This window comes from Canis lupus, chromosome 24, assembly GCF_011100685.1.
Source record: "Canis lupus familiaris isolate Mischka breed German Shepherd chromosome 24, alternate assembly UU_Cfam_GSD_1.0, whole genome shotgun sequence".
Classification (NCBI taxonomy): domain Eukaryota; kingdom Metazoa; phylum Chordata; class Mammalia; order Carnivora; family Canidae; genus Canis; species Canis lupus.
The window spans coordinates 8,951,565-8,969,582 of NC_049245.1; the positions used below are offsets into that span (position 1 = coordinate 8,951,565).

Consider the following 18,018-nt stretch of genomic DNA (forward strand, 5'->3'; position numbering starts at 1 on the left):
GTGGGAGACATTCCAATAGCAAGTCAGCCAAGTCAGGCAGTTATGGGAAAAAATCTTGAAAAACACAAGTTTCAAAACTCTAGTTCATATATGTTATAGCATAATAAATATTTACTATGTAGGTGCAAAGGAGTTTTATATACATTTTCTCATTAAATCTTCACAAAAACCCTGGGAGGTAAGCAATATTATCATCACTTAGAAAAGCAACTGAAGCTTAAAAATACTAGTTCACCTGAGTCTCTAGAGCTAGCAAGCACCTGAGTTGGAATTTGAACCCAGGATTCTGACCTTAAAATCAATTCTTTGAATTATTATGCTGTAGAGCTTTGTATTTTAAATTGTCTTGATTTTATTTTTTATTTTTATAATTTTACAAAATAAAAAAAAATCTATATACATATATGTACTTGCTTTAATGACATTATCAACATTTCTATCCCCAGCATCTAGCAGTACCTTCTACACAGTACCCATTAAATACTGCTTGAATTAAATTGTTGGTCATATCCATAGCTAAATTAATATTTCATCCAAGTTCAGATGTACAGCAACCAATTATACCACTCCTTTGGGACGGAGTTTGACTTTTTTTCCAGGAACAGACTGAGAAGAAATGAGCCACTTTCTAATAAAGTCTATTACACAGAATCCTGCAGAATATGAATGGAGGATATTTTAACATCTGAGAACGGTTCAGAACATGTAAAAAACTTACAGAGAATGAAATACTTCTTTTCCAGTTAAGGTAGATCTTTTAATTGACAGTTTTGTGATTTCTAGGTACCAAATCAAGCCATGATTCAAGAAATATCTATCATAAAAGAGATAAAAATGCTATGTCCCATCCCTCTACAACAATGCATTCAATTCACTCAACAAGCTATTATTGAGCAACTACTATGTGTCGCACAATTACAAATACTGCATATAGATACATAAGATACCCACACTCATGGAACTGATACTCTAGTGAGATGCAATAAATAGTGAACAACAGAAAAGTTAAAAGGTGGGACTACCAAATTTAAGAGATTTTGCACAGAAAAGGAAATCATCAACAAAATGAAAAGTCAATCTTTTCATGGAATGAAAGAAAATTTTACTAAGGGGTTAACATCCAAAATATATAAGGAACTGCTACAACTCAATAGCAAAAACAAAAACAAGGAAGCTAATTTTAAAATGGGCAAGGGATCTGAATTGTACAAGCTGATATATGTATACATTCTGAAAAGAGTCCCACCATTGTGTTAATTAACATACTCATCACCTCATATGTTTATCTTTTTGTGTGTAAAAACCCTTAAAGTTCAATCCTATAAAATTTTGATTATACAATACGGTATTATCAACTACAGTCACCAAGTATACATTAGATTCCCAGATCTTATTTATCTTATAACTGAAAGTTTATACTTTTTACCAGATTCTCCCAATTTTCTCTGCCCACCAGCCACCAATGACAACCTACATTCCACTTTCTGTTTCTATGACTTTTTTTTTATATAAAGTTTTCACATATAAGTGATACTATGCAGTGTTTATCTTTCTCTGTCTGGCTTACTTCACTTACCATCCCCTCCAGGTTGATCCATGTTGTCACTAATGGCAGAATTTCCCTCTTTTTTTAAAGTTGAGTCATATTCCATTTATAATATATGTATATATATCTTCTTTATATACACACATATATAAAATATAAATATTTTTATCCCATTTATTATACATATTTACATTTTATCCTATTTTTTATATATTATCTTTTATATGTATAATATATAACTCACATTTTCTTTATCCATTCATCTATTAATAAACATTTAGGTTGGGGCTCAATTGGTTGAGTGTCTGACTCTTGATTTCAGCTCAAGTCATAATCTCAGGGTCCTGAGATGGAAGCCATGTCAGGCTCCACAGTTGGAGTGGAGTCTATTTGGGTTTCTCTCCTCCTCCTCCTGGCCCCCCCAACCCACCCTGGCTCTCACACTGTCCCAAATAAATAAATAAATAAATAAATAAATAAATAAAGTCTTTTTAAAAAAATAAACACTTCGGTTATTTGGCTATTCTGACAATTTCATTTCTCAATTATACCTCAACAAATCTGAAAAAAGGATATTTCTAAAGACATTCTAAAAAATATCTAAATAGACATTTCTCCAAAGATACACTGATTGCTAGTAAGCACACGAAAAGATGTTCATCATCCTTAGTCACTTGGGAAATGCTACTCAAAGCCACAATGACATACCACTTCCAAAGATGGCTTTAGTTTTTTATAAAAATGCAAAATTGTAAGTGTTGGCAAGGATGTGGAAAAAGCAGAACCTTCAAACGTTGCTGGTGGGAATGTCAAATTTTGTAGCTACAGTGGAAAACAGGTTGGCCATTCCTCACGAAGTTAAACACAGAGTTACCATACAACAGAGCAATTTCACTACTTTCTTTGCTTTCTCTAATTTTTACTAATTTATTTTGTTAATAAATTTTTTATTTTTGTCATTTCTCGACTATGTTATTACCAAAGTAGAATAAAAGTGAGGAAAGCTTTTACTAAGTACTGATTTTTTGCTTTCTTCATATTTTCAAAATGAGCTACAATTCACATACCACAAAATTCATCCTTTTAATATTTTAGTGGTTTACAGTATATTCATAAATTTGTACAACTTCACCACTTCCAGAACCAAGAGAATCAAAAACATATTCATACAAAAACTTGCACATAAATGGTCTTGGAAGAATTATTCATAATAGCCAAAAAGTGGAAACAACACAGGTGCCCATCAAATGATGAATGGATAAACAATTTTGGTGTATCCATACAGTAGAGTGTTATTTGGCCATAAGAAGAAAAGAGATAGGGAATGACTAAAGGTGGCCAAAAGGTACAAAATTCTAGTTACAATATAAATAAGTTCTGGGGATGTAATGTACAACATGGTAACTGTAGTTAACAATACTGTATTGCATAGTTGCAAGAGAATAGATCTTAAAAGTCCTTACCACAAGGAAAACGAATTTGTAATTCTGTGTGGTAACAGATGTTAACTAAATGTATCATGGTAATCATTTCACAATACATACACATAGCAAACCATTATGCTGTACACTGTAAATACAAAATAATATATTAGTTATATCTCGATAAAACTGGGGGGGGAATAAAGTATGAATACATGCTACAATGTGGATGAACCCTGAAAACAGTATGCTAAATAAAAGAAGCCAGACACAAAACGCAGCAGATTGTATAATTCTATGTATGTGAAATGTTCAGAATAAGCAAATCCATGGAGACAGAGAGATTAGTGGCTGCTAAGAGTTAGGAAATGAGGAATGGGAAGACACAGGTAAAAGGTGCAAGATTTCTCTTCAGGTGATAAAAATGTCCTGGAATTATACAGTGATAATACTTGCACAATATTGTAGATATACTAAAATCTACTGAAGTGTATACTTTAAAAGGGTAAATTTTGGATTAGGTATATTATATCACAATTTTTAAAAATATGAAGAAAAGCAAAGTAATGAGAACCTAACAAAAAGTTTCATCATTTTCTTTACCTTAATAATCAAATAATTGAGAAATGGCAGAACAAATAAATTAACAAAAATTACAGAATAAAAGAAAAATAGTCATTCTCTATAAATTTTCAGATGAGAAATGTGTTGCATCTAAGCCAAATATGATTAACACAAAATCCATACAAAATTAATTACCAATCTCTTTTACAGTACACATAATATATGAAATAATTTTAACATAACATTGGCCACTTGATTTATACTGTGAATTCTATGCATAATCTCTGATATTCAAGCAATTTATCATTACTCCTTTAAGATGCAGCAGAAATTAAAGTGGCACATCTACTGTCACTAATCTCCACATTCATATGTGAGCCAGTATAATTTCAAGCCAGCATAAACAGGAAAATAACAATAAACAAAGGGAAATAATGAAATATTAATTACTTCAACATTTACTTTTCTATGGCAGTTTTATTACTTCATAATTATTTTTAGATTGAAAGGAGATAATCAAGAGCCTGAATAATACCTCAGGCAATTTTAATAACCTATATACATTATGCATTTATATTAATATAATATTTATATATGTTTATAATTATTATATATTAAATATACATATTTCTTAAAACTGAAACAAAGAAATAAAAGCAGATGAAACCCTTAGCACTTGTATTTTTTATCATACCACTGAATAATATATTCCAGTTTAACCAAGTGGCCAGTTTGGGAGTTATAGCCCAATGCTCTCAAAATAGAATATCAGCAAGAGTAAACCTGGAATGTATCCAAAAGTATTTCCATAATGAACCAGAAATTTGTCTTCCAAAATACACTCTCTGCATTAAACCTGTGGGGATCATATGTTCTGATTCAAGTGGCAAGAATTCAGTTATAATAAGCAGCCAACTCTCTTGTTTTTTACTCACTAGGACTGCTGTTTACCTGTCCTATAATAATCAGTACGTGTAAAAAAGCAGAAATTAAATTTCTAATTTGATTCAAAGAAAAGAAACCAGAATAGTCTTCCAGTGGTATCTGACCAGAAGGACTGGTGACAACCAGAAGCAGTGTGGCCCAGCAGTGCTCAAGCTGAGAGGTAGGCCAGCAGAGCTGACTACCCCACAGCAAAGCCAGTACGCGGCATGGAGCATTCCCATGGTATAATATAAATAGGCTGGTAGTTAATTTGTAGCCAAGGCAAAGGGTGGTTCCCAGCCCCCAACTAGCACCTGTTTGGAAAACTAGCTTGATGCCTCTCAGGCAAGGGAGCTGTTAAATTGTCCCACCTGCTGTGGAGAGTGTCTTTTGACCCCATATGACCAGAAGGGCTGATAACAACTCCTAGAAGTTGTGTGGCATAGTGGCACTTGAGCCAGAGGTGGGCTGGCAGAGAAAACCCAGTGGCCCTGTTCAGTCAGGGAACTTGTGGTGTGAGTCAGTTGGAGTTAAGACAAAAAAAAAGAGTCTTACCAGCTTTAGAGCTGCTTCCCCCATTACACCTGGGCAGAGTATCTAACTGGTAGTCCTGCTCATCACTCAATACAGCCTTCAGCCTGTCAACCTAACCAGACCTCCTATTAAAGCTGCACAGCCATTCAACAGCCCTATATACAGTGGCATTTAGTTCCTTATCACCAGAACTGCCTTACAGGAAATGCTAACAGCAGTTCTTTGAAGTAGAACTCTAAAGTGGAGCTGAAAAAATGCTAGTTAACATCATAAAAACACTAAAAGGTAGTGTAAATCTCACTGATAATGGTAAATAATACATTCATGGTTAGATTCTGCAATATGGTAACAGTAATGCGTAATTTACTTAGAACTCTAGTTTAAAAGTTAAAAAAAGTAGAAGTAACAAAAACGACCATAATCTGGTATAGTTACACAATATATACAACATGTAAATTGTAACAGCAATAACCTAAAATGTAAGGAGAAAGAAAAGTAAAATTGTAAAGTTTATTAATCCTATCAAAATTAAGTTGTAATCAGGGCACCTGGGTGGCTCAGGTCACAATCCTGGGGTCCTGGGATTGAGCTCCATATTGGGCTTCCCGTTCAGGAGGAAGCCTACTTCTCCCTCTCCTTCTGCCCTTCTCCTTTGCTTGTACTTGTGCTCTCTAGTGCTCCGTGTCTCTCTCGCTCAAATAATAAATAAAATCTTTACAAAAAATTAAATTGTTATTAAAGAAGGGTATAATAACTTGAACATATTTTATATAAGCCTCATGATAATGACAAGGGAAAATCCTGTAGTAATTATACAAAAAAAAATAAGTGAGTTCTATAAGCCATTAGTATGATACCAAAAGACACACACACAAAACAGTAGGATAAGAACAAGGAACAACATATCTACAAAAAAAAGAAAAAAGAAAAAGAGAAAAAATTAACAAAATAGGAATAGTAACTTCTTAGCTATATATAATTATATAAACTGTAAATGTATTAAATTCTCCAAAAAAAGGACAAAAAAATGGTGTAATGGGTAAGAAAAACAAGATAGCACAATATGTCTACTACAAGAGAATCACTTTAGGCTTAAAGACACACATAGGCAGAAGGAGGAGGAGCTCGAGCCATTGGGCCCTGTGGAACCAGGCAGCTGCAGCACCTGGTGTAAGTGGCCATGAGGAAGCATTAATTTTGTGACTACTGCAACTGCTCCTTCCAGGACAACCTCCACAACCACAAGAAGCACCTAAATGGGCTATAGCACCTCAAGGCCAAGAAGGTCTGGTATGACATATTTCAAGATGCAGTTGCCATCTTGCTAGATGAACAGAACAAGCAGCCCTGCAGGAGGTTTCTACTGACAGGCCAGTGTGACTTTGGCTCCAACTGCAGATTTTCCCACATGTCAGAGAGGGACCTGCAGGAACTGAGTATCCAGGTGGAGGAGGAGAGGCAGGCCAAGGAGTGCCCACTAGATGTTGTCAAACTCCCTGAGGGCCATCTAGAAGACTGGTTAGAAAAGAGAGCCAAGTGGCTGAGCTCAGCTCTGAGCAGCAGGGTAGAACCCATGAGAAGCACCATCTTCCAGTACCTCATAGGCTGGCCACCAGTCCAGGAGCTGCCTTTATCCCTGTGGGCACCCTCACCCAGGGGGTGGCCCCTGCAGGCCAGCGTCCAGTGGGGCTGAGACCTTCATCCCCACTTTGACCCCCATCTGGTCAGGTTTGTGTCAGTGATAATAAAGATAAGGGCTCATACTGGGGATTCCATGGGCTCCCTCTCCCCCACCTGCTGCCCTCCCCCCATGGAGCCCTGAAACCACATGCTGGGCCTGGCTTGAATGAAGCCCCAGATCCTAGCTCTGCTCCAGAAAGCTCCATCCTCTCTTCCTCTTGGGATATCTCGAGAAGATAGGTGAAAAAACTTCCTTCTGGATGTTTATAAAGAAAGTCTATCACCAAAAAAAAAAAAAAAGAAGAAGAAGAAGACACATAGACTGACAGTGAAAGGATGTAAAAACACATTTCAAGCAAATGGTAAACAAAAAAAGCAGGGGTAGCCATATTTATTAGACAAAATGGACTTCAAACTAAAAATGGTAAAAGGAGACAAAAAAGGTCATAATATACTGAGAAAAGTGTCAGTACATCAAGAGGATATAACAACTTTATTTATGTGGCAATATTGGAGCATCTAAAATATATAAAGCAAAACAGAACTAAAAGAAGAAATAAACAGTAATACAGTAACAGTCACTTTAACACCCCATTATTGACAATGGATAAATTATCCAGAAAATCAATAAGGAAACAGTGAACTTGAACAACACTATAGGCCAAATGAACCTAACAGATATGTACAAAACATTCTATCCAACAGAATACACATTCTTCTCAAGAACCCATGGAACATTTACTAGGACAGACCATATGTTAGGCTACAAAATAAGTCTTACCAAGTTCAAGAGGACTGAAATCCTTACAAGTATCTCTGACCACAATGGCATTAAACCTGAACTACAAAAAAAGGAAAAACAGAAAATTCACAAACATGTGGCAATTAAATAATACTCTCTTGTGCGATCAATAAATCAGAGAAGAAATTAAAGAACAAACAGAAAAGTTTTTTTAGACACACGAAAATGGAAACCACAAATACCAGAATTTGTGGGATGCATCAAAAACAGCTTTAAGAGGGAAGTCCATAGCAATAAACACCTACAAGAAACAAGCAACAAACATCCCAAATAAAGAACCTAACTCTACACTTTAAGGAACTAGAAAAAAGAAGAATAAACAGCCCAACATTAGCAGAAGAAAGGAAAAAACAGAGATTACATCTGAAACAAATGAAATTGAAAACAAAAACTATAGAAAAGGTTAACCAAATTAAGAGTTGAGTCTGAAAAGTTAAATAAAACTGACAAACTCTTAGGCTAATGAAGAAGAAAAGGACCTGAATTAACAAAGCAATAAATGGAAAAGAAAACTTTACAATGGATACCACAGAAATTCTACTATGAACAGCTATATACCATAGCTACTATGAGCAGCTATATATCAACAAACTGGACAATCCAGAAGAATTTCCAACATACTACAGCTGAATCAGGACTAAATTGAAAATCTGAATAGAGCTAGTGTAGAGACTAAATCAGTAATCAAAAGTCTTCCAACAAAGTGAAGCCGAGGACAAGATGGCTTCATTGGTGAATTGTAACAAACATTTAAAGAAGAATTAACAACTATCCTCAAACTGTTAAAAAATCGAACAGAAGGAAGTATTTCCAAACTCATTTTTTAAGGCTAACATTATCCTGATACTAACACTAACAGAAACTATAAGCCAAAATCCCTAATGAATATAGATATGAAAATTCTCAATAGAATACTAGCAACCCAAATTCGGGAGCACATTAAAAGGGTCATTTGCATGGCACCTGACCAGCTCAATCAATAAAATATGCGACTCAATTGTGGTATCATGAGTTCAAGCCCTACATTGGGCATACAGCTTATTTTAAAAAAAAAAGAAAAGAAAAGAAAAAAGAAAAGAAAAGAAAGAAAAGAAAAGAAAAGAAAAGAAAAGAAAAGAAAAGAAAAGAAAGAAAAGAAAAAAGAAAAGAAAAAAAAGAAAAGAGAAAAGGGAAAAGAAAAGAAAAGAAAAGAAAAGAAAAGAAAAGAAAAGAAAAGAAAAGAAAAGAAAAAGGAAAAAAAAAAGATTATTTGCCATGATCAAGTGGTATTTATTTCAGGGATGCAAGGATGGTTAACTTATGCAAATCAATCAAAGTAATATATCACATAAACAGAATGAAAGAATCATATGATCATCTCAATAGATGCAGAAAAAGCATCTGACAAAAATCGCCATCCATTCATGATAAAAATTCTTTAACTGTCATAGGATGAACATATCTCAGTAATAAAAGGCACATGTGGCAAGCCCAAAACTAACATATCGAAGAACATATTCAATGGTTGAAAGATTTTCCTCTAAGATCAGGAACAAGATAAGAGTGCCCTAACCTCACAACTCCTATTCAATACAGTACTAGAAGTCTAGCCAGAGCAGTCAGGTAAGATAAAGAAACAGTATCAGAATTGGAAAGGAAGAACTAAAATGGTCTCTATTTACAGATGACATGATTTTATATATACAAATCCTAAGGACTCAAACAAAGAACTGTTAGATCTAACCAATGAACAGTAAAGTTGCAGGATACAAAATTAAAAACAGAATTTGAAGACACTTCTGTCAGGAATAGAAACTAGTCGTGCTAATAAGCATAGCAAAGTGTAATGGACAAAAACTCAGACTCAAGCCAAGCAACATGAGAAGGCATATAAGGATAAGCTATGTTAATTTTTTAATTTCCTCATATATAAATGTAAATAATATTAATGCCTAATTTGGTCATTGTAAGGATCACTATAAAACCCTTAAAACAGGTGCTATATATGTAGATACAATTCTAGAAGAGGGAAAAAAAATACATTTCTGGCAGGTTCAATATGTGCTCACTTAGGCATGGTTTTTTTGGAGGTACAGGTGACCCTTCAACAACACAGTTTTGAATTTCACAGTTCCACTTATACATGAACTTTTTTGAAAAATACACTATAGTATTGTAAATGTATTTTCTCTTCCTTATGATTTTCCTAACATTTTCTTTCCTCTAGCTTACTTTATGATAAGAATACATATAACATAGAAAAAAATGTGTCAGTCAACTATTGATGTTATTTGTAAGGCTTCCAGTCAACAGTAGAATATTAGTATTAAAGTTTTTAAGGAATCAAAAGTTACATGCATATTTTTGACTCTACAGAAGATCAATACCCCTAGTTCTCACATTGATTCCAAGGGTCAACTGGACAAAGTAAATTGAGCAACTGCTCCACCAAGAATGGGACAAACAAAATGGAAGGAAATTCTGAGTCTAGGAGATTTAGATAAAGGACTTCAACGGACTTTTTAAACTTATAGGTTGCTAATTGTTGGAATATGTGATGCAAGACAATTACCCTTCATACACATATTTAAAATAGAGTAGATTTGCATCTAATCAGAATGGTTTAGGTATGATCCTGCCAAAAAAGCAAAATTTGGATTCTAGAGATATTTTGTGGTTGTTTCAAGTATTAAAACCCATTAAAAAGAAGAAGAAGAAAATGTTTTAAGAAACTCAAATACAAATTTTCTTTCCTGAAAAAGACTTTGTAGCAGTCTTAGTACTGGTTTTTTGTCTTGGTCTTTTTGGTTTTTGGTTTTTGTAGCACCACTGTCAAGCCAGTCTTGAAGTTTCTCTCCATTTAGGAGTTACTGGGCACTGCCCTCAGCTAGGCTGAATCAGAGCTTCATAAGCCAGAGTCTGACATCTGCTAATCATCTCTAGGGGAACCCAAAAAGAGGCCATGTCAGGAGTAGTACTTAATCTCCTTCCCTTTTATATGCACAAGTCACTCTCTCATCAAGAGGTAAAAGTCATTCCTCAACGACTTTGGTTTTGGCTGGCCTATGACTATTTTGGCATTGAATATGGAAGAAGGGATGTTTTGAGATTTCTGAGATGTTAAGAATATTTTGTAGCTTCTGTTCTTGCATTCTTGGAGTTTGGAGCCATTATATAAGAAGTACAGTCTACTTGGTGGAGAGAGGAAATTACTGGAGAAGCCCTGAAACTACAGGAAGAAGAGACGCCCAGCAGCTATCTCTACATCCAGGTCAAGTCTCCAAAAAATCCCAGCCAAGTAGACCTCTGACTAGTTATAAATAAAGAATGTCCAGCTGGGTCAAACAACCACAAAAGGGAGGAAAAATGGTTATTGTTGAGTTTCTAATATTTTTAATTTTGAAACAAGTTTAGATTTACAGTGTTTCAAAATTCATACAGAGAGTTCATGTATCCTTCATACCCATCTTCCCCTAATGTTAACTTACATAACCATAGTACAATTATCAAATCAAGGAATTTAACACTGGTACAATTTTACTGACTAGACCTTATTAAAATTTTAACAGTTTTTTCCCCCTAATGTCCTTTTTCTATTCTAGCATTCAATATAGGATCCCACACTACATCTATTGTTTCTCTTCAGTTTCCTCCAAACTATGACTATTCCATAGTCTTCATCTTTCTGACCATGACATTTTTATGAAAACTAGTCTTTTATTTTATAGAATATCTTTTCATTTTGGCTTGATGTTTTTTTCAGGATTAGACTGACATTATAATATTTTTGGCAAAATCACCACAAAACTAATATTGCATCCTTCTCACTGTATCACAGCAGGGGTACATGACATTAGTACCCATGTCTTTGCAGATTGTGTTAACCTTCATCACTTGGTTAAGCTGATTATCCACTCGGTTTCTCAACAGTAACATTACTATTTTCTCCCCCATAATTGATAAAGATCTTGGGACTCTGAGACTGTAAACATCCTGTTTCTTCTCAAACATTCACTGACTGATTTTGTCCATTCTTTGGTGGATCTTGCCTACAAGCTATTACTGTGGAACTGGTCTAATCATGGTGTTATATTTCCTTCATTCCTTCGACATATATTAATTGGAATTCTTTGTAAGGAAAAAGTGTTCTTTCTTCATTTCTTCAATTAGATTAGTATGGATATTTAGTTTAATCTATGAGTTATACTCTGATACTTATCACTATTTTGTTCCTCAAATTGTTCCAGCTTTGGATATTAGGAACTTCTTCACATTGGCTCTTGTGTTCTTTTGACTATTCCTTACCCCCGACAAGTTCCAGGAATATATATACTTTCTCTACTCCAACTCTAGAATGTACCACTTCTCCAAGATCTCTGGTTCCTTTCAATGGAGAATGGTATTTAAAAACCAAGATCTGTTGAGGTGCCTGAGTGGCTCAGTCAGTTAAGCGTCCAAGTCTTGATTTCAGCTCAGGTCATGATCTCAGGATTGAGAGATCAAGCCCCACATCCAGCTCTACACTCAGTGCCCCACATCCAGCTCTACTAAGTGTAGAACCTGTTTAAGATTCTCTCTCTCCCTCTTCCTCTGCCTCTCCCCACCCTGCTCATGCTCTCTCTAAAAAACAACAAATAAACAAGATAAAAAATAAAAACAAAAAATAAATAAATAAAAACCAAGATTTGTTATTAGGTGTGCTCACTACTATGGAGGTGTCACTCTTCCAAGGCCTTGTCAAGTAAACAGTGCTAAGAAGCTATATATGTATGTGTATGTATACTGACCTATGCATATACATACATATATAGTTATTTCTTTTTTTTCATATATAGTTATTTCTATGTTGATCTTTATGTGTGTAGATACAGATATGCACATCTTTGTCTCCACATATTTATCTAATTAAAAATTGACTGATAGCTCTGATTTTCATTTATTACAAGATTCATTATAGCCCTCTTATTTCCTTATTTGCTACTTCCTTCTCTGATAGTAAGAAACCTGGCTTTTATTTATTATTTTATTTTATTTTATTTTATTTTATTTTATTTTATTTACTCATGAGAGACACAGAGAGAGGGAGGAAGAGACACAGGCAGAGGGAGAAGCAGGCTCCATGCAGCGAGCCTGATGTGGGACTCAATCCTGGGACTCCAGTATCATGTCCTGGGATGAAAGCAGGTGCGAAACCACTGAGCCACCCAGGGATCCCTGGCTTTTATTATATACATTTATTCATTTGTTCAATTCTAAAACACTGAATTATTAACTCATACCTCTGAAAGAAGTACATAAAGTAGTTACTGAACTATTAACCCATATCTCTGAAAAAAAAACATACCTTTTATAAACAAGATGCAATATTTGTATATTCTAGTCAAAATACTGTTCTCCAAAGTTAATTAGATAGATCAGTTATTTTGGTCCCCATTCTGTTCAGTATGGATATTTTATTCATCTGTCATAAGATTAGGTTCAATTGTTACCATGTATATTCATTTGTAACTTTGCCCACAACCTGTAACCTTGCTCACAATCCTGGTAGATTTCAATGATTTCTTTTATTTGATACAGAAAACATAACTCTGATTCTAAGAGTCAAAGTTACACAAAAACAAAAACAAAACAAAAAAGGTATACCCTTCTCATCCTTACAACTCTGCTCTCATTGTCCTGTTTATCCCACTTCTACCCACCACTTATAGATAACTAATTTTTCAAATTGTGATTTATCACTCTTGTATTTCTTTTGCACAAATTTCTTTATATCTCCTTCTTTCTTACATTAATGATTGTACCCTATATATATATATATATTTTTTTAGTTTTCTTATAACAGTATATACTATAAATAACTCCAAGTAAGTTCACTAATACCTTCATCACGACTTTTTACAGTTGCCTAATACTTTATGGAATTAATATACAATATGCCATAATTTATTAAACCACTCTTATGTATGGACATTCAGGTTACTTCTAATATTTTACAATTACAAGTAATGCTGCAGTAAATAACCTTATAAATTTCATTTTCATATTTTGGGAGGTATATCATTATCATTGGTTCTTATGAGTGGAACCACTGGGTTCAAAAGATAAATAAGATTCCTGGGTGGCTCAGTGGTTGAGTGTCTGCCTTTGGCTCCGGGCATGATCCTGGGATTCCATTAGTCTCCCCAAAGGGAGCCTGCTTCTCCCTCTGTCTATGTGTCTGCCTCTCTCTATCTCTCATGAATAAATAAATAAAATCCTTAAAAAAATCATAAATATATAGTTTTGGTAGGTACTACCAAATTTCCTTCAGAGGATTTTATTGGCTTGAATTCCTCCTAGCAACATGTAAGAATGACTGTTTTCCTTCAGCCTCCCTAACAAAATATAAGTTTAAAAAATATTTTTATCACTGTAAAATGTGAGAAATCATATTGTAGTGCTGTTTTAAGTAATATTTCTCCAATTATGAATGAGTTTGAAGATTTTTTATATGTTTATCATATATTCATGTTTGCTTCTTATGAATCATCCATGTCTTTTTCCTATTTTTCTATGGAATGTTTGGGGTTTTGTCCCACCATTTTTAGGAGTTCTTTGTATGAACCATATCTATGGATTCAAAGAATTGATACTGTTAAAATGTCCATATTACACAGAGCAATCTAAAGATTCTAGGCAATCCCTTATCAAAATATCAATAGTATTTTCAACAGAACTAGACAAATATTCCTAAAATTTGGGGCAGCCCCGGTGGCGCAGTGGTTTGGCACCGCCTGCAGCCTGGGGTGTGATCCTGGAGACCCAGGATCGAATCCCCATCGGGCTCCCTGCATGGAGCCTGCTTCTCCTTCTGTCTGTGTCTCTGCCCCTCTCTCTCTGTGTCTATGAATAAATAAATAAAATCTTTAAAAAAAAATCCTAAAATTTGTATGGATCCGCAGAAGACCCTGAATAGCCAACACAATCCTCAGAAATAAGAACGAGGCTGAAGATAACACAATCCCAGATTTCAAGATATACTACAAAGCTATAGTGCTCAAAACCATATGGTACTGTACAAAAATGGAACACAGATCAATGGAACAGAATAGAGTCCAGAAATAAACCCATATTTATATGGTCAATTGTTATACAACAAAGAAGGCAAGAATATACAATGGGGGAAAGATTTGTTTCAATTAATGGGTATTGGGAAAACTGGCAAAATAAGTGAACTAAACATCTTCTTACACCATACACAAAAAACAACAGAGTAAAGAACTAAATGTGAGACCTGACACCATACAACTCCTAAGGAAAACATCAGCAATAATGTCTTGGATATCAGCATTAGCAACATTAGGAAAACATCAGCAATAATGTCTTGGATATCAGCATTAGCAACATTTTTCTAGATATGTCTCCTATAGCAAGGAAGACAAAAGCAAAAATAAACTATTAGAAGTACAATGAAATAAAAATCATTTGCACAGAGAAGAAAACAACAACAAACAAAAAGGCAACCTACGAGATAGGAGAAGATATCTGCAAATGACATATCTGTTAAAGGGTAGGTATCCAAAATATATAATGAGCTTATACAACTAAACACACACACACACACACACACAACACACACAAGTGTCAGTTAAAACATGGGCAGAGGACTTTTTCCAAAAAAGACATATACATGGCCAACAGATGCCTGAAAAGATGTTCAACATCACTAATCATCAGAGAAAGACAAAAATCACAATGAGGTATCACCTCACACTAGTCAGAAGGCCTAGTATTAAAAAGGCAAGACATAACAAGTGTTAACAAGGATGTAGAGAAAAGGGAACCCTCAACTACTAGTGGAAATGTAAATTAGTACAACCACTGTGGAAAATGGGATGGAAACTCCTCAAAGAATTAAAAATAGAAATATGATATGATCTAGCAATTCTACTACTGAGCATTTACCCAAAGAAAATGAAAACACAAATTCAAAAAAATATCCACCCCTATGTTTATTGCAGAATTATTTACAATATACAAGATATGGAAACAACTTAAGTGTCCATCAATAGATGAATGGATTCAGAAGACATGGTATGTTTTACATATATAATATATAAAAAACATTATATAGGATATATAATTATATATCTTATAATAATAGAATATTACTCAGCCATAAAAAGAATGGGATCATGCCATTGGTGACAAAATGAATGGACCTAGAAAGTATTATGCTAAGTGAAGTAAGTCAGACAGAAAAAAGCAAATACCATATGATTTCACAAATATATAGAAACTAAAAAAAAGATGAACAAATAAACAAAAACCAGAAACAAACTCAAAAATACAGAAACAAACTAATGGTTGCCAGAAGGGAGAGGGTAGGGGAATTGGCAAAATAGGGAAAGAATATTAAGAGGTACAAACTTCCAGTTATAAAATAAATAAGTCCTGAAGGTGAAAAGTACAGCATAGGGAATATAGATCAGTAATACAATAATGTTGTATGGTAGCAGATGGTAACTATACTTACTATGGTGAGCTCTGTGCATTATAGAGAATTCTTGAATCACTGTTTTACACATGAAACTAATATAACACTATATGTCAAATATACTTGAATAATAAATAACTTAATGAGTTCTTTCTGGAGGCACCAGGGGGCTCGTTGGTTAAGTGTCTGCCTTTGGCTCAGGTAGTGATCTCAAGGTCCAGGGATCGAGTCCCATGTCAGGCTCCCGCTGAGCCTGCTTCTTACTCTCCCTCTGCCCACCCCAGCAGCTTGTGTTTTCTCTCAAATTAAAAAATCTTTAATAATAATAATAATAATAATAATAATAATAATAATATAAAGCAGACCTGGACAAACAAAAAAATTTTAAAAATTTAAAAATAAAGAGTTCTTTGTGTATTAAGGGTATTACCTTTTGTCTGTGTAGACGCTATGAATATTTTCTTAGCAAGATACTTTGTCAGTTGTCTTTTCACTTTGTTTATGGTGTTCTTAGCCACACAGTATTTAAAAACATCTTATATAGTTAAATTTATCACTCTTTTCTATTATTGTCTGTATTTTGAGTCAGAGTTAAAGGTTAAATAAGAATGTACTTGTGTTTCCTTCTAGTGTCTGTATGGTTTAACTTTTACACTTAGATACAAAATCCATTATCTTTAGGTATAATGTAAGACATAGTGTAAAGTAACTTTTTCCAAATGGCCACTTAATTGTTGAAGAACCATTTATTTAAAAGTCTATCTTTATCTCAGTCATTTGAGATGCTATACTTATCATACACTAAATTTTCATATGTAATGGATTTATTTCTAGACTTTCTCTTCTATCACATCGCTCTATTCACATGTGAGTACTACAATGCTTTATTTATAGAGGCCATCAAGTATTCTAGCATATTTTAATGTCTGGTAGGGTTAGTCATCACTTGTTTTTTTTTTCTTTTTCAGTGTTTTTCTGGCTACTGTTAAATATTTGTATGAACTTCAGCATCAACTTCCACTAAATGAATCATTGGTACTTTTGTTGGGGCTCCATTAACTCTGTATGTTAATAAAACGAAGACTGTCATTTTCATAATGTTGAGTGTTAGTATAAGAAGAGAGGAAGTCTATTTGTCCAATTCTATTCATGTTTTAGGAATGTCCGAATTTTTTTTCTAGTACAGCTTTTACACATATCTCATTAAATTTATTCTTAAGAATTTAATCTTCATTGCAATTTAAATTGTTATTTCCTTAGGCTACTAAGTTTGCGGTGGTTTCTCACACAACAACAGATAATCAAAACAGATGAAATTATCAAAAATCCACTATCGCCAGCAGAAAATTAAGTCAGAAGACCACATTATTTTGAGGATAAAGGGGATAAATGATGAATGGGAATTATGTCCTCAAAAATAAGATAATATCAAAGATCATAATATTTCTGCTTATATTCAAAGGCATTTTAAAAATAATGTTTAAATAACATAACACTTCTCAGGTTTAAAAGGGGAAACAATGGTTAGAAACAACATAAAATGCCACTTTGGTTTTCTTAAGCCATTTGGGTAAAGGGGTAAATATCAGAGAAAAGCGACTCCAGATGACAGTCAGCTTATTTGATATTACAATAGTAAAATTATAATGAAGCATTAGGAAAATACTTTCATATCTATTCTAAAATTGCCAGGTATTAGGAACTCCAGAAATCACATTCCACTTTACATATCTGCAGAAGTTATCATGAAAAATTACCATCTTAACTACACAAAATCATTATCATGGAAAAGTAAGTAGTAAAAAAGTCACACACAATTGGTTCAAACCCTTTTACCATCTGCTATATGTGTTTTACACATTTTAATTATTTTTGGAGATTTGCAGAAGCTCTACTTTTTAAAAAATGCCTTCTGTCACTACAAGTGATCTCAAAAACCTGATTCTCTCAGATAAACATTTCTAATAAAACAGAGAGAAACCAGTTCAAGTTTGATTCACTCTGGATACCACCATGTAGATGTTGGCCTTGGGAAATCCATGGCCAACTTAGCTTACAAATATAGTTCACAACGTTTAGTGATATTTACAAA

The 18,018-nt window shown here is 34.0% G+C and overlaps 1 protein-coding gene, 1 long non-coding RNA gene and 1 pseudogene across 5 annotated transcripts in view; 2 read left to right on the forward strand and 1 right to left on the reverse strand.

The window, feature by feature from the left end:
* The window catches only part of MACROD2 (mono-ADP ribosylhydrolase 2), a 2,007,046-nt gene that overhangs the window by 1,823,487 nt on the left and 165,541 nt on the right, over window positions 1–18,018 (reverse strand). The gene's annotated exons all lie outside the window — the stretch shown is intronic.
* On the forward strand, window positions 6,170–6,821 carry LOC100687675 (annotated as a pseudogene).
* LOC119865617 lies at window positions 15,477–16,972 on the forward strand. Its single transcript, XR_005377555.1, has 3 exons — window positions 15,477–15,523; window positions 16,761–16,793; window positions 16,895–16,972. It is a non-coding gene; the product is annotated as an uncharacterized LOC119865617 (long non-coding RNA).